At 46.8% G+C, this 23,087-nt stretch overlaps 26 non-coding genes across 26 annotated transcripts; 17 read left to right on the forward strand and 9 right to left on the reverse strand.

Moving 5' to 3' along the window:
• The first annotated feature begins 9,172 nt into the window (after positions 1-9,172).
• On the forward strand, positions 9,173-9,244 carry trnaq-uug (transfer RNA glutamine (anticodon UUG)). Its single transcript has one exon. It is a non-coding gene; the product is annotated as a tRNA-Gln (tRNA).
• Positions 9,245-9,960: 716 nt separating this feature from the next.
• Positions 9,961-10,042, forward strand: trnas-gcu (transfer RNA serine (anticodon GCU)). The gene has a single exon. It is a non-coding gene; the product is annotated as a tRNA-Ser (tRNA).
• A 382-nt stretch (positions 10,043-10,424) lies between these two features.
• trnag-ucc (transfer RNA glycine (anticodon UCC)) lies at positions 10,425-10,496 on the reverse strand. Its single transcript has one exon. It is a non-coding gene; the product is annotated as a tRNA-Gly (tRNA).
• Positions 10,497-10,680: 184 nt separating this feature from the next.
• On the forward strand, positions 10,681-10,752 carry trnaq-uug (transfer RNA glutamine (anticodon UUG)). Its single transcript has one exon. It is a non-coding gene; the product is annotated as a tRNA-Gln (tRNA).
• Positions 10,753-11,468: 716 nt separating this feature from the next.
• Positions 11,469-11,550, forward strand: trnas-gcu (transfer RNA serine (anticodon GCU)). The gene has a single exon. It is a non-coding gene; the product is annotated as a tRNA-Ser (tRNA).
• A 385-nt stretch (positions 11,551-11,935) lies between these two features.
• On the reverse strand, positions 11,936-12,007 carry trnag-ucc (transfer RNA glycine (anticodon UCC)). The gene has a single exon. It is a non-coding gene; the product is annotated as a tRNA-Gly (tRNA).
• A 184-nt stretch (positions 12,008-12,191) lies between these two features.
• trnaq-uug (transfer RNA glutamine (anticodon UUG)) lies at positions 12,192-12,263 on the forward strand. The gene has a single exon. It is a non-coding gene; the product is annotated as a tRNA-Gln (tRNA).
• Positions 12,264-12,979: 716 nt separating this feature from the next.
• Positions 12,980-13,061, forward strand: trnas-gcu (transfer RNA serine (anticodon GCU)). Its single transcript has one exon. It is a non-coding gene; the product is annotated as a tRNA-Ser (tRNA).
• Positions 13,062-13,446: 385 nt separating this feature from the next.
• trnag-ucc (transfer RNA glycine (anticodon UCC)) lies at positions 13,447-13,518 on the reverse strand. The gene has a single exon. It is a non-coding gene; the product is annotated as a tRNA-Gly (tRNA).
• A 184-nt stretch (positions 13,519-13,702) lies between these two features.
• On the forward strand, positions 13,703-13,774 carry trnaq-uug (transfer RNA glutamine (anticodon UUG)). The gene has a single exon. It is a non-coding gene; the product is annotated as a tRNA-Gln (tRNA).
• A 716-nt stretch (positions 13,775-14,490) lies between these two features.
• Positions 14,491-14,572, forward strand: trnas-gcu (transfer RNA serine (anticodon GCU)). Its single transcript has one exon. It is a non-coding gene; the product is annotated as a tRNA-Ser (tRNA).
• Positions 14,573-14,957: 385 nt separating this feature from the next.
• trnag-ucc (transfer RNA glycine (anticodon UCC)) lies at positions 14,958-15,029 on the reverse strand. Its single transcript has one exon. It is a non-coding gene; the product is annotated as a tRNA-Gly (tRNA).
• Positions 15,030-15,213: 184 nt separating this feature from the next.
• trnaq-uug (transfer RNA glutamine (anticodon UUG)) lies at positions 15,214-15,285 on the forward strand. Its single transcript has one exon. It is a non-coding gene; the product is annotated as a tRNA-Gln (tRNA).
• Positions 15,286-16,001: 716 nt separating this feature from the next.
• On the forward strand, positions 16,002-16,083 carry trnas-gcu (transfer RNA serine (anticodon GCU)). The gene has a single exon. It is a non-coding gene; the product is annotated as a tRNA-Ser (tRNA).
• A 384-nt stretch (positions 16,084-16,467) lies between these two features.
• On the reverse strand, positions 16,468-16,539 carry trnag-ucc (transfer RNA glycine (anticodon UCC)). The gene has a single exon. It is a non-coding gene; the product is annotated as a tRNA-Gly (tRNA).
• Positions 16,540-16,723: 184 nt separating this feature from the next.
• On the forward strand, positions 16,724-16,795 carry trnaq-uug (transfer RNA glutamine (anticodon UUG)). The gene has a single exon. It is a non-coding gene; the product is annotated as a tRNA-Gln (tRNA).
• Positions 16,796-17,511: 716 nt separating this feature from the next.
• trnas-gcu (transfer RNA serine (anticodon GCU)) lies at positions 17,512-17,593 on the forward strand. Its single transcript has one exon. It is a non-coding gene; the product is annotated as a tRNA-Ser (tRNA).
• A 385-nt stretch (positions 17,594-17,978) lies between these two features.
• On the reverse strand, positions 17,979-18,050 carry trnag-ucc (transfer RNA glycine (anticodon UCC)). Its single transcript has one exon. It is a non-coding gene; the product is annotated as a tRNA-Gly (tRNA).
• Positions 18,051-19,022: 972 nt separating this feature from the next.
• Positions 19,023-19,104, forward strand: trnas-gcu (transfer RNA serine (anticodon GCU)). The gene has a single exon. It is a non-coding gene; the product is annotated as a tRNA-Ser (tRNA).
• A 385-nt stretch (positions 19,105-19,489) lies between these two features.
• trnag-ucc (transfer RNA glycine (anticodon UCC)) lies at positions 19,490-19,561 on the reverse strand. The gene has a single exon. It is a non-coding gene; the product is annotated as a tRNA-Gly (tRNA).
• A 184-nt stretch (positions 19,562-19,745) lies between these two features.
• On the forward strand, positions 19,746-19,817 carry trnaq-uug (transfer RNA glutamine (anticodon UUG)). Its single transcript has one exon. It is a non-coding gene; the product is annotated as a tRNA-Gln (tRNA).
• A 716-nt stretch (positions 19,818-20,533) lies between these two features.
• On the forward strand, positions 20,534-20,615 carry trnas-gcu (transfer RNA serine (anticodon GCU)). The gene has a single exon. It is a non-coding gene; the product is annotated as a tRNA-Ser (tRNA).
• A 385-nt stretch (positions 20,616-21,000) lies between these two features.
• Positions 21,001-21,072, reverse strand: trnag-ucc (transfer RNA glycine (anticodon UCC)). Its single transcript has one exon. It is a non-coding gene; the product is annotated as a tRNA-Gly (tRNA).
• A 972-nt stretch (positions 21,073-22,044) lies between these two features.
• On the forward strand, positions 22,045-22,126 carry trnas-gcu (transfer RNA serine (anticodon GCU)). Its single transcript has one exon. It is a non-coding gene; the product is annotated as a tRNA-Ser (tRNA).
• A 385-nt stretch (positions 22,127-22,511) lies between these two features.
• trnag-ucc (transfer RNA glycine (anticodon UCC)) lies at positions 22,512-22,583 on the reverse strand. The gene has a single exon. It is a non-coding gene; the product is annotated as a tRNA-Gly (tRNA).
• A 184-nt stretch (positions 22,584-22,767) lies between these two features.
• On the forward strand, positions 22,768-22,839 carry trnaq-uug (transfer RNA glutamine (anticodon UUG)). Its single transcript has one exon. It is a non-coding gene; the product is annotated as a tRNA-Gln (tRNA).
• The last annotated feature ends 248 nt before the right edge of the window (positions 22,840-23,087 follow it).

The following is a 23,087-nucleotide window of genomic DNA, read 5'->3' on the forward strand; positions in this document are numbered from 1 at the left end:
TGGACAAGCAGGTAATGCTGCAGCTTCATTTCCTTCTCTTTTTTTTTTCCAGCAACGACCAGTGCTTGGGTCTAAAGGAAGCCATGCAAAGAAGTGGCTTTATGTTTCGGCGTACTCCTGTGTTCTTTTTTTCCGCACAAACACCAGTCCTTGGGTGTCAAGCAAGTCTGGTGAAGCAATGGCTTTATGTGTCTGAGCCTTTGAAAAAGGACACGACGACAGTGCATTGGCCGGGAATCGAACCCGGGTCAACTGCTTGAGAAGCGGGAATAGTAGAGCTTAACTCTCTTAACTTTTCCAATTCATTCTCTATGGTAGTTCTTATCACTACGGATGTAATATATTTTTGGCCACTAGCGGGTTTTTGGTGGCGCTGTTTCCACATTTTGGATAAGAGTAAGAGACTCCGTTTACAGAGTGAAGAGAGTGAGACAGACAGAGCAGCGGCAGCATCGAACGAGTTGTTTTCCGACAGTTTTGTTAAAGTTTTATTTACCACGACAACAACAACAAAAACAACAAAAAAACTTCAAACTTATCAAACGTAAGTCGGGCCGATTAAATTAACGTTACCGCGTAATTCAACCTAAGCTTCTTAGTTACGTATGAGCAAACTATAGGCTATGTTTGTTTTAATGTTGTCTTAGCCTTGACAGGTTGTAACTCGATTTTTTGTTAGCTAGTACATTAGCGTTAGGTGAGTATATATCACGTATTAAGTAAAAAATCACCTTTTTAGAACTGCATACTAGAATATGTGATTAATGTCCTGTACTACGTTGTGCTTTTAGTGTGTTTTAGTGTTACCTAGCTACCTGTGCTGCCGTTTTTAACTCGTTTAAGTTTGAGTATCATGAAAAGCGCGCCATACATACAATGTATTATTATTATTATTATTATTATTATTATTATTATTAATAATAATACATTTTTATGCCTTGTACAACTGGAAACGTTGTCAATTTCTCTCTTGCTGACACTACCACCATAAACATCCTGTCGTAGTTTATTTCTTTGTCCCTTTGATTGTGTCTTATCTTGAAGAATCATAATCAGTCTGAAGCCTTTAATGCCATCATGCTACCATTCACCAGTTCTCAGTGTGAATATCTTGCTACAGTCGTATTTCGGGCAAGCTTAGTGTACATTAAGAATGCATAAACAGACACTACAGCATGTCTATCCTATACATGTAAGATGGGAGTTTGCAAAGTTTAATTGCTATGACGAAAGGAATCTTTTATTACTGTTATTAGCTGTTACATTAATACATTGTGTCCTCCCATCTATCTATCTATCTATCTATCTATCTATCTATCTATCTAACTGTATGCCTGTCTGTCTGTGTAATAAAAACATATCTATGTAGTATAAAATTATGTTACCTAGTCATTATGGATGTAATTCTGTCATTTTAATTATTACTGTGTAATATGCATGGTGTTTTGCTGTGTACAGGAAATAATGAAGAAGACCATCAACTTCTTCCCTGGAAGGATGAAGATCTCTTTCAGGAAGGGTCCATCGGGCCATCTACGGCAGGACCCCTCTGATGAGGCCACGAGGATAAAAAATAATCCTGCGCTTCAGGACAGGTCTCCCCCTCAGAAACATGACCTTGTGAAGACTGATGCTCTCACTGCGGTCCTTCAGCGGGGAGGGGATGTGTCTGACCGACAGGAGGTGATGGGGCAGTATGTACTACAGTTTGGTAAGTACAAGGGGAAATCATTCCGCTGGCTCCTGGAGAATGATGTTGGCTACACCATCTACCTCATCAATAAGGTAGACGAGGAGGAGAGAGATGGAAGCTTCAACCCCCAGGGACACAGCAAGGACAGCCTCCTCTCATTTCTGGACTATGCCAGGAGCTTCCCGGAAATTGAAGACCTCAGGAAGTACCTACTCTCCAGACAGCCTGCAGCACCAGTGGCCTCAGAGGCCGACAATCTTGTTGGATTTGGAGCCAGGACCAAGGACACCTGGAGGCAGATCTGGGAGAGCAGGGCAGACGGATATGCTGCCTTCGTCTTAGGAGTCAAGTGCATCAAAAACAGCAAGATGTACAACCTGCAGCAGTACCTGCTCAAGCAGCAGAGGGCTGAGTCCTGTCCACCACCTGCAGAGGCCTCCGCTACATCAGCTGCCTCCACACCTACATCTAGAACTCTAGGTGAGCTCACATACATATGCAAACACGTGTTGTATGTGAACATTTAATGTACTTAACACATTATTAATGTTATTGTTTAATCTCCTAGCGATGGAGGAGGATGAGGAGATGGAGAGAGGGATGTTAAATCTGTCTCCATCTAAATTTGTCACTGAACTACGTAGGTGGATCTAATTTATAGTAATAATAAACAGAGGAAGTTGTAAAAGAAAAAAAAAAGTTTCTTTACACCCTTACTGTACATGATAAAAGTCTAATGTTACCTGTGCTTTCAGGGCCACCAGCAGCAGTCTCCAGGGCCACAGCTGTGTCTCCAGCAACAGGTTTTTCTCCATCAGTGTGGAAGGAGGATTATGTTTTCACCAGAATTCACCTGCCATTACTATTCTCAGTCAACTAGTTTGTTATTTTGGCCGTGTTCTGGCCTGTTCTGATGCACGTGTTCTTTTGTTCTCCCACTAACCTAAGGAATTAACATGTCAGCGATGATGGTAAGTGTTTTTCTTTTTTGCATGCTTTTAAGCTGTTCAAGGATTTGGCATGTGAAATACCATGGTGGCTCAGAAAAACTAGGTTAGATATCGGTCAACATGCCACATCTTTGATTGACAGCTGGTATTTTTAGTTTATATTGATATTGTTTCTGTGCTTTACCTGTTTTCAAGAGGTTAAAGATTTGAAATAAATAGTGACTCAAAAAAAAACAGGTTATTTTCATCCTGTACTACTACTTAGCCACAGAGGCAACAGGTAAAGACAGATGCATACGGCCTAAACAGATGCATGAAGCATAACAAACTTGAATGTGTGGGGAAAATGACACTGAATTTTTTTCAACAGCACGTAGGACAAATCCAACAGCTACTGTTTCCAGACCTGCTGAGCCTGAGGACCCCACTGCGACCATTTCTTCTGTGAAAGGTATTTATTTATTTACATCTCACTTTAAGCCATCTTTTATGCTATTCCAATTGTATTATGTTTCATTTTAAAAATCTATTTATCCCGTAGCCACAGCGAAGGCCCCGTTGCCGGTCCCCCCTCAGCTGCTTGCCATTGCCCCACAGCTTGGGATAGAGGAGCAAGCACCCAATGTGTGGAGACAAAGTATGGCATTTTCACATAAGTAGCCCTCTTATACTACCAGTATACCTCACATAAACATCAGTTACATTCTGATTAATCCAAATCCATTTTTAATTGCGTTATCTACAGTACTCATGTGATAAGTAATGTTATGTAATGTTAATATCTGCTTTCTGGTTTGTTTGTTTTTTTCACTTTTGGTGCAACTTCTTTTCAAAGCACACAGAAAGCCAGTCTCCCACCATTCTTCTGTGGAGCCAGGGATAACAGCAGCCCCATCTCTTCCTGAAGGTAGATGTTTCATTTTCTTAAGCGCTATGATAAAGAATATGTTAAGCAATATTCATTACTTTAATGTCTTTATTTCACTTGCCTCTCTGGTTTGTATCTCACCATCCTAGATGCATCATCGCATAATGTTGCCTCTGTGGAAGCACAGGAAGACACAGTCCTTGTTGAAGGTATTTATTTCTGTGACATTGTTTTACAGTCATTCATTTGGAGCTGTCTTTTTTTCATTGTGTATTTAGTGTTTTTTTGTGTTGTATTGTGTTTGTGTTTTACAGCTCTGCCATGTCCAGCCCCTCCTGTCGAGCAACCTGAAGCCTCTGTCCCTTCACATGCCCCACATCAGCCTGCAGCCTCTGTCCCGGGGTATAATAAGGATGTTGCCCAGTGGAACTGCTCTCAACAGCAGAAAATCTGGATGAAGACTGAGTTGGAGGCACTGGGGCTATGGCCAGGGTCGCGTCCAGTACGCCACCCCATGAACATGCTGTCCCTGTGGCGTTATCCACCTCAGCCAGAGCTCATAGACTCAATCTCTGAGCTGCCTTCAACAAAGTACTTTCAGCTCCATCCATTTTTCATTTGGAAGCCGGAGCACACAATCATGGAGAGGCTGAGGAACAATTACATCCTGCCCTGTCTTCATGGATGTCCCAACCCTCAGGTAGCTTCTTCCGGTGTTGGAAGGACCAGAGTAGTAATTGGCATCAGCGGCCAGTACTATATTTTAGCCTCACGGCTCACCTGCAAGGCTTGTAAGAAGTACTGGCATGCTGACAAGCCCCAATGGCTGGAGAAGCTGCCGACGAGATTTACTAACATTGTGCCAGCTCTCCTCACATATAAAAAGGCCATCTGCAAATCTGTGATGGATGAGATGAGGCGTAGTGGCAGATCACCTGAGGACATGGCAAAGCAGCTGACAGAGGTCCTCCACCTTAAATATGAGAGAGCTCACCTGGCCTACCTGCTCAGTGTGCAGAACATCAGGGATGCTGACGCAGGATTATACGGCCAGAGAACCATCACTGGGCTCCTCAGACAGACGGACACCCCTGCTCCATTTGGTGGATACTCTGATGCTGATGGCTGGTGTGGAGTATCCATTTCTTCACACTACCTGGTCGACTGCCTGACCCATGAATATCAGCGGCAGGAGCAGCTCCTGACTCTGCTGCTACAGGGGACTTTTGGTCGGACCCTGAGATCTGATCACACCCGCAAAGTGGCTAGGAAGGTTGTCTTATCATCCGGCACCATGTCATCGTATGCCATCATGAACGAGAACTGGATGATCCTGTCCTGGGTGATGCTGCAGTCGGAGTGTGATCGGTCTCTTCATCCCATGTATGAGGGTCTGGCTCAACGGTACTCCGCTGCTGGAGTGGAGAAGGCAGGCTACCAGTGGGTGGACAGGTATACATAACAAGTTTAAATTCAAAACTCTGATTTTTATGTATTTAACCTGTTGTGCTCTCTTTGTTAACTGACGTTATATAGTTTGTTTTATTGTTAGATGAGATGTTTTCAGGTCACAGGCTTTTTTTAATCTCATTTGCACAGTTTATTGTGTAATCTGCTCCTTTTTGTTTGTAGTCCAAATATATATAAATAACAACAATAAATAACAACATTACAAATTCATACAATAAGACTAATTTTGTACAAAATATGTTGTGAGTAAGATCTTTCCCAGCTGTAACAACTTTTTAATGTTGTAGGGACTGCTGTGCTGCCTTCAAGGTCCTGGACGCTGGGGCTCAGGAGCACCTCTTCTGGGACTGCTGGAAGACCACAGAGGCTATAGTGGCAGAGGCGACCTCTGGATCCCTGGCTAACAGCAGTGCCTCAAGGACCAAGTTTAACAAAGACATAACTGTTAAGTTAGACTTGTTCCACTGCATGCGGCGCTTTACCAGGGAGTGTGTCTCAGAACATCATCCTCTCTACAGCTCTTTCTGCCAGTTCCTCTCTGCAGCATTCATGGTTGTGGACCAGAGTGACCTCCAGAAGCTCAAAGAGGCATACGACTTCTGTGGAATCTCTCCGGCAAATCCCACCAAGCAGCACATAAGAGAGCACTGTAGGACAAAGATACCACAGCCCAGAGAACTGTTGCAGAGAGTTGAAGACGTCCTACATCACTTCCACCTGGCAAAGGACCCCAATGGTGTGCTCCTTTTCATGGCCTCCATGTTGAAGATGTGGAGGATTCAGCGTATCCACATCCTGCGAGGCTGCCTGAGTGACCCTGAGGTGGGGGAGGGAATCCTCTACAGGTACGGTGGCACCTTGCAGCTCAACTACACCAAGGGCGAGGGGGCCACTGTACCTATCTGGATCCCTGTGAGAGGCACCTCTCAGCAGGAGGGCTTCCACTTTCACCAAGCCCAGTGGGTAACAGGCAACCGGGTGTCTAGTGAACTTTTCCAGGCCCAGGCCATGACTGGAGTGGTGCGCTGGAACTTCCAGAGGCTGGTGGACCTGAAGCAGCCTGGTGTGGAGCTGCCAGCTGTGTTTGACCCTCTGTTGATCGCGGAACTGAACATGTCCTCTTTAAAGGTGACAGGGAAGGCAAAATATCCAGCTCTGCAGGTTTCAAACAGGGACACGGGGGAGAGATTTGGACTGGAGTATGTGGAGCCAGGCTGTCGTCCTGTTGTGTTAAACTGGGACAAGCACAAGGCACAGGATAACATCTCAGCTGCTGTAGCCATGGGGACACAGCAGCAGCCCTCTGCCCAGGAGGAAGTGCATCAATGCCCAGCTGCTGTAGGGGGCACGGACTCTCAGGTAATCCAGACTGATTACTCGCTGTCATTAACTGACTGACCAACAGACTGACTCACTAAATCACTTTATTTTATTCTATATTTCAGAAGAGCAGTGGCACTGTCCACGACGATCCACTTCGACCAGTGTTGATCCTGTCTTCCCAGCGGTGCTCTGCAGCAGTTTCCCAGTCCCAGCCTCCCTTGACACCAGCGACTGCCACAGCCAAAGTCGAGCCTCAGGCCTTCATGAATACAGGTCACTCAAATTAAAGCCCACCTACCATCCCTCATACAAACTTCACAGCTTAAAACAGGCTTGGTCACTTTGGTTGGAATTAATATAGTGATAATCATGTTAATATTTTTCCATTATCAATATTTAACATTAACACTATAATAATCATATGCTTTATTTTTCACACCTGCCAGGTGTAGCACCGCTGCCTGTTTCCTCCTCTCCCCGGGCCACCCGCACTGGACCCATTAAGACAGGGGGCCTTATTCAGGTGCTGGACCACAGCCGGTGGACGGAACCCATGAGAGCTGCCATCGATGGGCTTCTGATTAAGCACCACGGATCTAAAGATCTTTTGAAGCGGGTGGATGCAGACTATGCTGCCATGGTACAGAGGGCGTGCACCGACCCCAACAGCCTCCTTCATCCTACCACGTGCCAGCATATCTCCAGATATGTAAAGCATCTGGCCAAGTTAAAGAACACCAGCTCTTCCCTCAACACCAGCTCAGAGAAGGTTTGGGAGACACAGCAGCTGTGGCAAAGTTTGACCACAGGCAGCCGTACGGTCAGTGTGCCTGTCACAACCCTTCCTCCTGCAACTCTCAACCCTCCGGCCGTGGCTCCCCCTCAGGAGGAGTCACTGACCCGGGCCACAGTGGAGAAGATTGTGACAGAGATTCTGGGAAAACAGCAGCAACCACAGCAGCAGCAACAGCAGACAAAGAAGACGACAAGGAACTGTTTAGCCTGTGGTCAGCCAAAGTCACGGTATCTTGGTGATGGCTCTTCAATTCATTTTTTTTACCAAACAAAAACAGTTAAGTACTTTTACTGCTCCACAAAGGTCTTTAAGACCTACGCAGATGAAGGCCTCACAAACCCCAGGATGCCTTTTGATGAATTTACTGCCTCTCCTTTTTTTGAGCGGGAGCTAGAGGCTGCCAGACAGAGGGGGGCAGAGTGGAAGAAGGTGGCAGAGGAGAGGGCAAAGAGGAAGTCAGCAGTGCAGCTGCCAACAGGCCGCCTGTGCAGGTTCTGTCACCAGCCACTGAAGCAGGGCCCCAACAGCCCACACATTCACACCAGCTTCCCCGGGGTGCAAGGGAAGTATATCTACTGCCCTTCCAGAGTGTTGTCCCTATACAAGGCACAAGGCATGGCCAAGGAGATGACCTGGATGGAGTTCCAGCAGTCTGCCTTTTATAAGGCTGAAAGGGACAGATGGGTTGCAGAGAGAGGGAAGTGACCACCCTCGACCCCACCCACACACACATACAGCACTGCACATTGTATAGTACTTTATTATTATTATTATTATTGTATAGTATTTTTTTTCATTATCAATCGATCTGTCGATTATTTTTTCATCCTCAAATGTCTGCAACCAGAGAATGTTTGGCATTTTTGCTTGAGAATTACATAAAAGATCAATCATCAAAAGGGTTGTTGATTATTTTCTGTTGTTACTAATCAGCTGACTAATCGTTTCAGCACTAATATTGTATATATGTTTACGCACTATTTACTGTATATTTACTGTATATATCACTTACTGTTCATTTGTTGTATATATTATCTATTTGGGCGTGTACATTTTTGATTTTGTGTGTTTTGTGCAGAATTTGGCTGTGTGTTTTCAATAAAATATCTCAAAAGGATTACTGTGGCTGTCTTTACTTAATAGGGGTAGAAAATTAAATAATCACGACATTTTTTATTCATATGCTCAACTGTAAACTGTACAAGGAATAAACATCCATTGTTGTGCCTCCATTGTTGCCTCATAGGCAAAATATAGGCCAACCATACTGTAATATGATACTGTCATGATGCCTTAATATACTGTCATAACATTTGGAAATTAGTGTCTTATTTGCATAATTATTATGGAGTGTCAGCCTGTTCTTCACATTTAATTTGACAAATAGCAGCATGTAAAAGTAGTAATATCTAAATTTTAAATCACAAGGTTTTAATTTCATTCTAGAAGATTAAATATCTTACCGAATGATTAGTTGTGTGAATAACATTCAGTGATCTTTACACAGACTATATAATGTTTATCAAAAATAACAAAGTTAAGAAAATGTATGTATGAAAAGAAGAGAACCTAATAATATTTAATAATGATCATTAGTTAATAGTAATGATCATCGTCACTCTGGGCCAGGACACTGCTGAAAAGGATTGTCAGCGTCATCTCAAGACAGACTACGGGAGTAAATATTTACATATTTACTATAAGATGGTGCATGGTAGCTGTATAAAAAACGTCAAAACACCATCAGAACTTTGTTCCAGACGAGATTCGATCCTCTGCTCGCATGAGAAGACAGCAAGAGCTTACTTCATCATGAAAGCCCTCTACAGCTATCCGCGGCTGGCCCCCGCGTGGAAGGCAGCTATGCTCACCACTATACCACCAATGCTGAGACAGCGTTAGCTGATGGCTGATTGCAGAAAGTCCTGCCGCTCTATCAAGCGACGCAGAGCCTTTCACACCGTCTGGTCGGTGAAGTCGCAAATCTGACGGAAATGAACTTGCTTGTCATAGTACGCTTAGAAGTTTGATTCCTTGACCCAATTTCTCAATCAACCCAGCACAGTGGCCCTGGTTCCATGGTGTAACGGTCAGCACTCTGGACTTTGAATCCAGTGATCCGAGTTCAAATCTCGGTGGAACCTTCTCATCTTCAACCGCTACCAAAAGGTTTTTACTGTCAGTAAAAAGTGCCGAAAGCCATTTTGAATAGATCACATCAAATTTTCAACATAAAGTCCTCCGCCACAGTCAGCGTCATCCATCAACATCCAAGACGGTCTATCTGCAAGTGAAGAGATTTCCATGGTCTTGCCTGGCAGGAAACAGAAATCTGGACTATGGAATGACAGACAGGGATACTGCAGCAGGTTGACTGCTTTGCCTATAAAATGCTGCAAGGTTGAACCCCGTGCGGGGGGCAGCCTGTTCTGGTGGAAATCAGTTTATTCAGTGATCGAGCCAAAAACGGCCTCTTCCAGTGAGCTCAAATTCAAATTTCTCAGCTTCGCAATGAAAACGTAGATGGCAAAAAAGAGATGTACGTTTATCTCCAGCTGTCACAATGTCACTTAAAAGGAGGTTCAACTGTTCAGCAGGGGAAACACGCAGCTGTGTCAGTCGGAATCAGTCCTGTTTGATGTTTTCCACTGTGAATCAATGTTTGCATGAAAGGCATGTTTGAGCATTTCAAATGGTTAGTGAAGTAACTGGAGGCAACGTTGTTCCAACATCACTACCGCTCAGTCCCGGTAACACCCACCACCTGGATGTGGGGTCCCAGAATTGGCGGGAGACAACCGACGTCAAGGCGACAATAGGTACTGCCGCTGGACACGGCAGCGGGTGTGAGACGGTGGAGGACGAGGTGGCCGAGTGGTTAAGGTGATGGACTGCTAATCCATTGTGCTCTGCACGCGTGGGTTCGAATCCCATCCTCGTCGTGATCTGTTTCTAAAACAGAGGTAGCGTGTGCACACACTTCCTGATAATAGGTTCTAGGATTCGCTCAATGAAACTCCTCTGCAAATGCTTGTTGAAATGAAGACTTCACGGGCCCCGTTTTGCTGCTACAGCATCTGATCTGCTCCGCAGTTGGGGCCTTGGACAAGCAGGTAATGCTGCAGCTTCATTTCCTTCTCTTTTTTTTTTCCAGCAACGACCAGTGCTTGGGTCTAAAGGAAGCCATGCAAAGAAGTGGCTTTATGTTTCGGCGTACTCCTGTGTTCTTTTTTTCCGCACAAACACCAGTCCTTGGGTGTCAAGCAAGTCTGGTGAAGCAATGGCTTTATGTGTCTGAGCCTTTGAAAAAGGACACGACGACAGTGCATTGGCCGGGAATCGAACCCGGGTCAACTGCTTGGAAGGCAGCTATGCTCACCACTATACCACCAATGCGGAGACAGCGTTAGCTGATGGCTGATTGCAGAAAGTCCTGCCGCTCTATCAAGCGACGCAGAGCCTTTCACACCGTCTGGTCGGTGAAGTCGCAAATCTGACGGAAATGAACTTGCTTGTCATAGTACGCTTAGAAGTTTGATTCCTTGACCCAATTTCTCAATCAACCCAGCACAGTGGCCCTGGTTCCATGGTGTAACGGTCAGCACTCTGGACTTTGAATCCAGTGATCCGAGTTCAAATCTCGGTGGAACCTTCTCATCTTCAACCGCTGCCAAAAGGTTTTTACTGTCAGTAAAAAGTGCCGAAAGCCATTTTGAATAGATCACATCAAATTTTCAACATAAAGTCCTCCGCCACAGTCAGCGTCATCCATCAACATCCAAGACGGTCTATCTGCAAGTGAAGAGATTTCCATGGTCTTGCCTGGCAGGAAACAGAAATCTGGACTATGGAATGACAGACAGGGATACTGCAGCAGGTTGACTGCTTTGCCTATAAAATGCTGCAAGGTTGAACCCCGTGCGGGGGGCAGCCTGTTCTGGTGGAAATCAGTTTATTCAGTGATCGAGCCAAAAACGGCCTCTTCCAGTGAGCTCAAATTCAAATTTCTCAGCTTCGCAATGAAAACGTAGATGGCAAAAAAGAGATGTACGTTTATCTCCACCTGTCACAATGTCACTTAAAAGGAGGTTCAACTGTTCAGCAGGGGAAACACGCAGCTGTGTCAGTCGGAATCAGTCCTGTTTGATGTTTTCCACTGTGAATCAATGTTTGCATGAAAGGCATGTTTGAGCATTTCAAATGGTTAGTGAAGTAACTGGAGGCAACGTTGTTCCAACATCACTACCGCTCAGTCCCAGTAACACCCACCACCTGGATGTGGGGTCCCAGAATTGGCGGGAGACAACCGACGTCAAGGCGACAATAGGTACTGCCGCTGGACACGGCAGCGGGTGTGAGACGGTGGAGGACGAGGTGGCCGAGTGGTTAAGGCGATGGACTGCTAATCCATTGTGCTCTGCACGCGTGGGTTCGAATCCCATCCTCGTCGTGATCTGTTGTTTCTAAAACAGAGGTAGCGTGTGCACACACTTCCTGATAATAGGTTCTAGGATTCGCTCAATGAAACTCCTCTGCAAATGCTTGTTGAAATGAAGACTTCACGGGCCCCGTTTTGCTGCTACAGCATCTGATCTGCTCCGCAGTTGGGGCCTTGGACAAGCAGGTAATGCTGCAGCTTCATTTCCTTCTCTTTTTTTTTTCCAGCAACGACCAGTGCTTGGGTCTAAAGGAAGCCATGCAAAGAAGTGGCTTTATGTTTCGGCGTACTCCTGTGTTCTTTTTTTCCGCACAAACACCAGTCCTTGGGTGTCAAGCAAGTCTGGTGAAGCAATGGCTTTATGTGTCTGAGCCTTTGAAAAAGGACACGACGACAGTGCATTGGCCGGGAATCGAACCCGGGTCAACTGCTTGGAAGGCAGCTATGCTCACCACTATACCACCAATGCGGAGACAGCGTTAGCTGATGGCTGATTGCAGAAAGTCCTGCCGCTCTATCAAGCGACGCAGAGCCTTTCACACCGTCTGGTCGGTGAAGTCGCAAATCTGACGGAAATGAACTTGCTTGTCATAGTACGCTTAGAAGTTTGATTCCTTGACCCAATTTCTCAATCAACCCAGCACAGTGGCCCTGGTTCCATGGTGTAACGGTCAGCACTCTGGACTTTGAATCCAGTGATCCGAGTTCAAATCTCGGTGGAACCTTCTCATCTTCAACCGCTGCCAAAAGGTTTTTACTGTCAGTAAAAAGTGCCGAAAGCCATTTTGAATAGATCACATCAAATTTTCAACATAAAGTCCTCCGCCACAGTCAGCGTCATCCATCAACATCCAAGACGGTCTATCTGCAAGTGAAGAGATTTCCATGGTCTTGCCTGGCAGGAAACAGAAATCTGGACTATGGAATGACAGACAGGGATACTGCAGCAGGTTGACTGCTTTGCCTATAAAATGCTGCAAGGTTGAACCCCGTGCGGGGGGCAGCCTGTTCTGGTGGAAATCAGTTTATTCAGTGATCGAGCCAAAAACGGCCTCTTCCAGTGAGCTCAAATTCAAATTTCTCAGCTTCGCAATGAAAACGTAGATGGCAAAAAAGAGATGTACGTTTATCTCCACCTGTCACAATGTCACTTAAAAGGAGGTTCAACTGTTCAGCAGGGGAAACACGCAGCTGTGTCAGTCGGAATCAGTCCTGTTTGATGTTTTCCACTGTGAATCAATGTTTGCATGAAAGGCATGTTTGAGCATTTCAAATGGTTAGTGAAGTAACTGGAGGCAACGTTGTTCCAACATCACTACCGCTCAGTCCCGGTAACACCCACCACCTGGATGTGGGGTCCCAGAATTGGCGGGAGACAACCGACGTCAAGGCGACAATAGGTACTGCCGCTGGACACGGCAGCGGGTGTGAGACGGTGGAGGACGAGGTGGCCGAGTGGTTAAGGCGATGGACTGCTAATCCATTGTGCTCTGCACGCGTGGGTTCGAATCCCATCCTCGTCGTGATCTGTTGTTTCTAAAACAGAGGTAGCGTGTGCACACACTTCCTGATAATAGGTTCTAGGATTCGCTCAATGAAACTCCTCTGCAAATGCTTGTTGAAATGAAGACTTCACGGGCCCCGTTTTGCTGCTACAGCATCTGATCTGCTCCGCAGTTGGGGCCTTGGACAAGCAGGTAATGCTGCAGCTTCATTTCCTTCTCTTTTTTTTTTCCAGCAACGACCAGTGCTTGGGTCTAAAGGAAGCCATGCAAAGAAGTGGCTTTATGTTTCGGCGTACTCCTGTGTTCTTTTTTTCCGCACAAACACCAGTCCTTGGGTGTCAAGCAAGTCTGGTGAAGCAATGGCTTTATGTGTCTGAGCCTTTGAAAAAGGACACGACGACAGTGCATTGGCCGGGAATCGAACCCGGGTCAACTGCTTGGAAGGCAGCTATGCTCACCACTATACCACCAATGCGGAGACAGCGTTAGCTGATGGCTGATTGCAGAAAGTTCTGCCGCTCTATCAAGCGACGCAGAGCCTTTCACACCGTCTGGTCGGTGAAGTCGCAAATCTGACGGAAATGAACTTGCTTGTCATAGTACGCTTAGAAGTTTGATTCCTTGACCCAATTTCTCAATCAACCCAGCACAGTGGCCCTGGTTCCATGGTGTAACGGTCAGCACTCTGGACTTTGAATCCAGTGATCCGAGTTCAAATCTCGGTGGAACCTTCTCATCTTCAACCGCTGCCAAAAGGTTTTTACTGTCAGTAAAAAGTGCCGAAAGCCATTTTGAATAGATCACATCAAATTTTCAACATAAAGTCCTCCGCCACAGTCAGCGTCATCCATCAACATCCAAGACGGTCTATCTGCAAGTGAAGAGATTTCCATGGTCTTGCCTGGCAGGAAACAGAAATCTGGACTATGGAATGACAGACAGGGATACTGCAGCAGGTTGACTGCTTTGCCTATAAAATGCTGCAAGGTTGAACCCCGTGCGGGGGGCAGCCTGTTCTGGTGGAAATCAGTTTATTCAGTGATCGAGCCAAAAACGGCCTCTTCCAGTGAGCTCAAATTCAAATTTCTCAGCTTCGCAATGAAAACGTAGATGGCAAAAAAGAGATGTACGTTTATCTCCACCTGTCACAATGTCACTTAAAAGGAGGTTCAACTGTTCAGCAGGGGAAACACGCAGCTGTGTCAGTCGGAATCAGTCCTGTTTGATGTTTTCCACTGTGAATCAATGTTTGCATGAAAGGCATGTTTGAGCATTTCAAATGGTTAGTGAAGTAACTGGAGGCAACGTTGTTCCAACATCACTACCGCTCAGTCCCGGTAACACCCACCACCTGGATGTGGGGTCCCAGAATTGGCGGGAGACAACCGACGTCAAGGCGACAATAGGTACTGCCGCTGGACACGGCAGCGGGTGTGAGACGGTGGAGGACGAGGTGGCCGAGTGGTTAAGGCGATGGACTGCTAATCCATTGTGCTCTGCACGCGTGGGTTCGAATCCCATCCTCGTCGTGATCTGTTGTTTCTAAAACAGAGGTAGCGTGTGCACACACTTCCTGATAATAGGTTCTAGGATTCGCTCAATGAAACTCCTCTGCAAATGCTTGTTGAAATGAAGACTTCACGGGCCCCGTTTTGCTGCTACAGCATCTGATCTGCTCCGCAGTTGGGGCCTTGGACAAGCAGGTAATGCTGCAGCTTCATTTCCTTCTCTTTTTTTTTTCCAGCAACGACCAGTGCTTGGGTCTAAAGGAAGCCATGCAAAGAAGTGGCTTTATGTTTCGGCGTACTCCTGTGTTCTTTTTTTCCGCACAAACACCAGTCCTTGGGTGTCAAGCAAGTCTGGTGAAGCAATGGCTTTATGTGTCTGAGCCTTTGAAAAAGGACACGACGACAGTGCATTGGCCGGGAATCGAACCCGGGTCAACTGCTTGGAAGGCAGCTATGCTCACCACTATACCACCAATGCTGAGACAGCGTTAGCTGATGGCTGATTGCAGAAAGTCCTGCCGCTCTATCAAGCGACGCAGAGCCTTTCACACCGTCTGGTCGGTGAAGTCGCAAATCTGACGGAAATGAACTTGCTTGTCATAGTACGCTTAGAAGTTTGATTCCTTGACCCAATTTCTCAATCAACCCAGCACAGTGGCCCTGGTTCCATGGTGTAACGGTCAGCACTCTGGACTTTGAATCCAGTGATCCGAGTTCAAATCTCGGTGGAACCTTCTCATCTTCAACCGCTGCCAAAAGGTTTTTACTGTCAGTAAAAAGTGCCGAAAGCCATTTTGAATAGATCACATCAAATTTTCAACATAAAGTCCTCCGCCACAGTCAGCGTCATCCATCAACATCCAAGACGGTCTATCTGCAAGTGAAGAGATTTCCATGGTCTTGCCTGGCAGGAAACAGAAATCTGGACTATGGAATGACAGACAGGGATACTGCAGCAGGTTGACTGCTTTGCCTATAAAATGCTGCAAGGTTGAACCCCGTGCGGGGGGCAGCCTGTTCTGGTGGAAATCAGTTTATTCAGTGATCGAGCCAAAAACGGCCTCTTCCAGTGAGCTCAAATTCAAATTTCTCAGCTTCGCAATGAAAACGTAGATGGCAAAAAAGAGATGTACGTTTATCTCCACCTGTCACAATGTCACTTAAAAGGAGGTTCAACTGTTCAGCAGGGGAAACACGCAGCTGTGTCAGTCGGAATCAGTCCTGTTTGATGTTTTCCACTGTGAATCAATGTTTGCATGAAAGGCATGTTTGAGCATTTCAAATGGTTAGTGAAGTAACTGGAGGCAACGTTGTTCCAACATCACTACCGCTCAGTCCCGGTAACACCCACCACCTGGATGTGGGGTCCCAGAATTGGCGGGAGACAACCGACGTCAAGGCGACAATAGGTACTGCCGCTGGACACGGCAGCGGGTGTGAGACGGTGGAGGACGAGGTGGCCGAGTGGTTAAGGCGATGGACTGCTAATCCATTGTGCTCTGCACGCGTGGGTTCGAATCCCATCCTCGTCGTGATCTGTTGTTTCTAAAACAGAGGTAGCGTGTGCACACACTTCCTGATAATAGGTTCTAGGATTCGCTCAATGAAACTCCTCTGCAAATGCTTGTTGAAATGAAGACTTCACGGGCCCCGTTTTGCTGCTACAGCATCTGATCTGCTCCGCAGTTGGGGCCTTGGACAAGCAGGTAATGCTGCAGCTTCATTTCCTTCTCTTTTTTTTTCCAGCAACGACCAGTGCTTGGGTCTAAAGGAAGCCATGCAAAGAAGTGGCTTTATGTTTCGGCGTACTCCTGTGTTCTTTTTTTCCGCACAAACACCAGTCCTTGGGTGTCAAGCAAGTCTGGTGAAGCAATGGCTTTATGTGTCTGAGCCTTTGAAAAAGGACACGACGACAGTGCATTGGCCGGGAATCGAACCCGGGTCAACTGCTTGGAAGGCAGCTATGCTCACCACTATACCACCAATGCGGAGACAGCGTTAGCTGATGGCTGATTGCAGAAAGTCCTGCCGCTCTATCAAGCGACGCAGAGCCTTTCACACCGTCTGGTCGGTGAAGTCGCAAATCTGACGGAAATGAACTTGCTTGTCATAGTACGCTTAGAAGTTTGATTCCTTGACCCAATTTCTCAATCAACCCAGCACAGTGGCCCTGGTTCCATGGTGTAACGGTCAGCACTCTGGACTTTGAATCCAGTGATCCGAGTTCAAATCTCGGTGGAACCTTCTCATCTTCAACCGCTGCCAAAAGGTTTTTACTGTCAGTAAAAAGTGCCGAAAGCCATTTTGAATAGATCACATCAAATTTTCAACATAAAGTCCTCCGCCACAGTCAGCGTCATCCATCAACATCCAAGACGGTCTATCTGCAAGTGAAGAGATTTCCATGGTCTTGCCTGGCAGGAAACAGAAATCTGGACTATGGAATGACAGACAGGGATACTGCAGCAGGTTGACTGCTTTGCCTATAAAATGCTGCAAGGTTGAACCCCGTGCGGGGGGCAGCCTGTTCTGGTGGAAATCAGTTTATTCAGTGATCGAGCCAAAAACGGCCTCTTCCAGTGAGCTCAAATTCAAATTTCTCAGCTTCGCAATGAAAACGTAGATGGCAAAAAAGAGATGTACGTTTATCTCCACCTGTCACAATGTCACTTAAAAGGAGGTTCAACTGTTCAGCAGGGGAAACACGCAGCTGTGTCAGTCGGAATCAGTCCTGTTTGATGTTTTCCACTGTGAATCAATGTTTGCATGAAAGGCATGTTTGAGCATTTCAAATGGTTAGTGAAGTAACTGGAGGCAACGTTGTTCCAACATCACTACCGCTCAGTCCCGGTAACACCCACCACCTGGATGTGGGGTCCCAGAATTGGCGGGAGACAACCGACGTCAAGGCGACAATAGGTACTGCCGCTGGACACGGCAGCGGGTGTGAGACGGTGGAGGACGAGGTGGCCGAGTGGTTAAGGCGATGGACTGCTAATCCATTGTGCTCTGCACGCGTGGGTTCGAATCCTATCCTCGTCGTGATCTGTTGTTTCTAAAACAGAGGTAGCGTGTGCACACACTTCCTGATAATAGGTTCTAGGATTCGCTCAATGAAACTCCTCTGCAAATGCTTGTTGAAATGAAGACTTCACGGGCCCCGTTTTGCTGCTACAGCATCTGATCTGCTCCGCAGTTGGGGCCTTGGACAAGCAGGTAATGCTGCAGCTTCATTTCCTTCTCTTTTTTTTTTCCAGCAATGACCAGTGCTTGGGTCTAAAGGAAGCCATGCAAAGAAGTGGCTTTATGTTTCGGCGTACTCCTGTGTTCTTTTTTTCCGCACAAACACCAGTCCTTGGGTGTCAAGCAAGTCTGGTGAAGCAATGGCTTTATGTGTCTGAGCCTTTGAAAAAGGACACGACGACAGTGCATTGGCCGGGAATCGAACCCGGGTCAACTGCTTGGAAGGCAGCTATGCTCACCACTATACCACCAATGCGGAGACAGCGTTAGCTGATGGCTGATTGCAGAAAGTCCTGCCGCTCTATCAAGCGACGCAGAGCCTTTCACACCGTCTGGTCGGTGAAGTCGCAAATCTGACGGAAATGAACTTGCTTGTCATAGTACGCTTAGAAGTTTGATTCCTTGACCCAATTTCTCAATCAACCCAGCACAGTGGCCCTGCTTCCATGGTGTAACGGTCAGCACTCGGGACTTTGAATCCAGTGATCCGAGTTCAAATCTCGGTGGAACCTTCTCATCTTCAACCGCTGCCAAAAGGTTTTTACTGTCAGTAAAAAGTGCCGAAAGCCATTTTGAATAGATCACATCAAATTTTCAACATAAAGTCCTCCGCCACAGTCAGCGTCATCCATCAACATCCAAGACGGTCTATCTGCAAGTGAAGAGATTTCCATGGTCTTGCCTGGCAGGAAACAGAAATCTGGACTATGGAATGACAGACAGGGATACTGCAGCAGGTTGACTGCTTTGCCTATAAAATGCTGCAAGGTTGAACCCCGTGCGGGGGGCAGCCTGTTCTGGTGGAAATCAGTTTATTCAGTGATCGAGCCAAAAACGGCCTCTTCCAGTGAGCTCAAATTCAAATTTCTCAGCTTCGCAATGAAAACGTAGATGGCAAAAAAGAGATGTACGTTTATCTCCACCTGTCACAATGTCACTTAAAAGGAGGTTCAACTGTTCAGCAGGGGAAACACGCAGCTGTGTCAGTCGGAATCAGTCCTGTTTGATGTTTTCCACTGTGAATCAATGTTTGCATGAAAGGCATGTTTGAGCATTTCAAATGGTTAGTGAAGTAACTGGAGGCAACGTTGTTCCAACATCACTACCGCTCAGTCCCGGTAACACCCACCACCTGGATGTGGGGTCCCAGAATTGGCGGGAGACAACCGACGTCAAGGCGACAATAGGTACTGCCGCTGGACACGGCAGCGGGTGTGAGACGGTGGAGGACGAGGTGGCCGAGTGGTTAAGGCGATGGACTGCTAATCCATTGTGCTCTGCACGCGTGGGTTCGAATCCCATCCTCGTCGTGATCTGTTGTTTCTAAAACAGAGGTAGCGTGTGCACACACTTCCTGATAATAGGTTCTAGGATTCGCTCAATGAAACTCCTCTGCAAATGCTTGTTGAAATGAAGACTTCACGGGCCCCGTTTTGCTGCTACAGCATCTGATCTGCTCCGCAGTTGGGGCCTTGGACAAGCAGGTAATGCTGCAGCTTCATTTCCTTCTCTTTTTTTTTTCCAGCAACGACCAGTGCTTGGGTCTAAAGGAAGCCATGCAAAGAAGTGGCTTTATGTTTCGGCGTACTCCTGTGTTCTTTTTTTCCGCACAAACACCAGTCCTTGGGTGTCAAGCAAGTCTGGTGAAGCAATGGCTTTATGTGTCTGAGCCTTTGAAAAAGGACACGACGACAGTGCATTGGCCGGGAATCGAACCCGGGTCAACTGCTTGGAAGGCAGCTATGCTCACCACTATACCACCAATGCGGAGACAGCGTTAGCTGATGGCTGATTGCAGAAAGTCCTGCCGCTCTATCAAGCGACGCAGAGCCTTTCACACCGTCTGGTCGGTGAAGTCGCAAATCTGACGGAAATGAACTTGCTTGTCATAGTACGCTTAGAAGTTTGATTCCTTGACCCAATGTCTCAATCAACCCAGCACAGTGGCCCTGGTTCCATGGTGTAACGGTCAGCACTCTGGACTTTGAATCCAGTGATCCGAGATCAAATCTCGGTGGAACCTTCTCATCTTCAACCGCTGCCAAAAGGTTTTTACTGTCAGTAAAAAGTGCCGAAAGCCATTTTGAATAGATCACATCAAATTTTCAACATAAAGTCCTCCGCCACAGTCAGCGTCATCCATCAACATCCAAGACGGTCTATCTGCAAGTGAAGAGATTTCCATGGTCTTGCCTGGCAGGAAACAGAAATCTGGACTATGGAATGACAGACAGGGATACTGCAGCAGGTTGACTGCTTTGCCTATAAAATGCTGCAAGGTTGAACCCCGTGCGGGGGGCAGCCTGTTCTGGTGGAAATCAGTTTATTCAGTGATCGAGCCAAAAACGGCCTCTTCCAGTGAGCTCAAATTCAAATTTCTCAGCTTCGCAATGAAAACGTAGATGGCAAAAAAGAGATGTACGTTTATCTCCACCTGTCACAATGTCACTTAAAAGGAGGTTCAACTGTTCAGCAGGGGAAACACGCAGCTGTGTCAGTCGGAATCAGTCCTGTTTGATGTTTTCCACTGTGAATCAATGTTTGCATGAAAGGCATGTTTGAGCATTTCAAATGGTTAGTGAAGTAACTGGAGGCAACGTTGTTCCAACATCACTACCGCTCAGTCCCGGTAACACCCACCACCTGGATGTGGGGTCCCAGAATTGGCGGGAGACAACCGACGTCAAGGCGACAATAGGTACTGCCGCTGGACACGGCAGCGGGTGTGAGACGGTGGAGGACGAGGTGGCCGAGTGGTTAAGGCGATGGACTGCTAATCCATTGTGCTCTGCACGCGTGGGTTCGAATCCCATCCTCGTCGTGATCTGTTGTTTCTAAAACAGAGGTAGCGTGTGCACACACTTCCTGATAATAGGTTCTAGGATTCGCTCAATGAAACTCCTCTGCAAATGCTTGTTGAAATGAAGACTTCACGGGCCCCGTTTTGCTGCTACAGCATCTGATCTGCTCCGCAGTTGGGGCCTTGGACAAGCAGGTAATGCTGCAGCTTCATTTCCTTCTCTTTTTTTTTTCCAGCAACGACCAGTGCTTGGGTCTAAAGGAAGCCATGCAAAGAAGTGGCTTTATGTTTCGGCGTACTCCTGTGTTCTTTTTTTCCGCACAAACACCAGTCCTTGGGTGTCAAGCAAGTCTGGTGAAGCAATGGCTTTATGTGTCTGAGCCTTTGAAAAAGGACACGACGACAGTGCATTGGCCGGGAATCGAACCCGGGTCAACTGCTTGGAAGGCAGCTATGCTCACCACTATACCACCAATGCGGAGACAGCGTTAGCTGATGGCTGATTGCAGAAAGTCCTGCCGCTCTATCAAGCGACGCAGAGCCTTTCACACCGTCTGGTCGGTGAAGTCGCAAATCTGACGGAAATGAACTTGCTTGTCATAGTACGCTTAGAAGTTTGATTCCTTGACCCAATTTCTCAATCAACCCAGCACAGTGGCCCTGCTTCCATGGTGTAACGGTCAGCACTCGGGACTTTGAATCCAGTGATCCGAGTTCAAATCTCGGTGGAACCTTCTCATCTTCAACCGCTGCCAAAAGGTTTTTACTGTCAGTAAAAAGTGCCGAAAGCCATTTTGAATAGATCACATCAAATTTTCAACATAAAGTCCTCCGCCACAGTCAGCGTCATCCATCAACATCCAAGACGGTCTATCTGCAAGTGAAGAGATTTCCATGGTCTTGCCTGGCAGGAAACAGAAATCTGGACTATGGAATGACAGACAGGGATACTGCAGCAGGTTGACTGCTTTGCCTATAAAATGCTGCAAGGTTGAACCCCGTGCGGGGGGCAGCCTGTTCTGGTGGAAATCAGTTTATTCAGTGATCGAGCCAAAAACGGCCTCTTCCAGTGAGCTCAAATTCAAATTTCTCAGCTTCGCAATGAAAACGTAGATGGCAAAAAAGAGATGTACGTTTATCTCCACCTGTCACAATGTCACTTAAAAGGAGGTTCAACTGTTCAGCAGGGGAAACACGCAGCTGTGTCAGTCGGAATCAGTCCTGTTTGATGTTTTCCACTGTGAATCAATGTTTGCATGAAAGGCATGTTTGAGCATTTCAAATGGTTAGTGAAGTAACTGGAGGCAACGTTGTTCCAACATCACTACCGCTCAGTCCCGGTAACACCCACCACCTGGATGTGGGGTCCCAGAATTGGCGGGAGACAACCGACGTCAAGGCGACAATAGGTACTGCCGCTGGACACGGCAGCGGGTGTGAGACGGTGGAGGACGAGGTGGCCGAGTGGTTAAGGCGATGGACTGCTAATCCATTGTGCTCTGCACGCGTGGGTTCGAATCCCATCCTCGTCGTGATCTGTTGTTTCTAAAACAGAGGTAGCGTGTGCACACACTTCCTGATAATAGGTTCTAGGATTCGCTCAATGAAACTCCTCTGCAAATGCTTGTTGAAATGAAGACTTCACGGGCCCCGTTTTGCTGCTACAGCATCTGATCTGCTCCGCAGTTGGGGCCTTGGACAAGCAGGTAATGCTGCAGCTTCATTTCCTTCTCTTTTTTTTTTCCAGCAACGACCAGTGCTTGGGTCTAAAGGAAGCCATGCAAAGAAGTGGCTTTATGTTTCGGCGTACTCCTGTGTTCTTTTTTTCCGCACAAACACCAGTCCTTGGGTGTCAAGCAAGTCTGGTGAAGCAATGGCTTTATGTGTCTGAGCCTTTGAAAAAGGACACGACGACAGTGCATTGGCCGGGAATCGAACCCGGGTCAACTGCTTGGAAGGCAGCTATGCTCACCACTATACCACCAATGCGGAGACAGCGTTAGCTGATGGCTGATTGCAGAAAGTCCTGCCGCTCTATCAAGCGACGCAGAGCCTTTCACACCGTCTGGTCGGTGAAGTCGCAAATCTGACGGAAATGAACTTGCTTGTCATAGTACGCTTAGAAGTTTGATTCCTTGACCCAATTTCTCAATCAACCCAGCACAGTGGCCCTGCTTCCATGGTGTAACGGTCAGCACTCTGGACTTTGAATCCAGTGATCCGAGTTCAAATCTCGGTGGAACCTTCTCATCTTCAACCGCTGCCAAAAGGTTTTTACTGTCAGTAAAAAGTGCCGAAAGCCATTTTGAATAGATCACATCAAATTTTCAACATAAAGTCCTCCGCCACAGTCAGCGTCATCCATCAACATCCAAGACGGTCTATCTGCAAGTGAAGAGATTTCCATGGTCTTGCCTGGCAGGAAACAGAAATCTGGACTATGGAATGACAGACAGGGATACTGCAGCAGGTTGACTGCTTTGCCTATAAAAT

This window comes from Centroberyx gerrardi, chromosome 4 (genome assembly GCF_048128805.1).
Source record: "Centroberyx gerrardi isolate f3 chromosome 4, fCenGer3.hap1.cur.20231027, whole genome shotgun sequence".
Classification (NCBI taxonomy): domain Eukaryota; kingdom Metazoa; phylum Chordata; class Actinopteri; order Beryciformes; family Berycidae; genus Centroberyx; species Centroberyx gerrardi.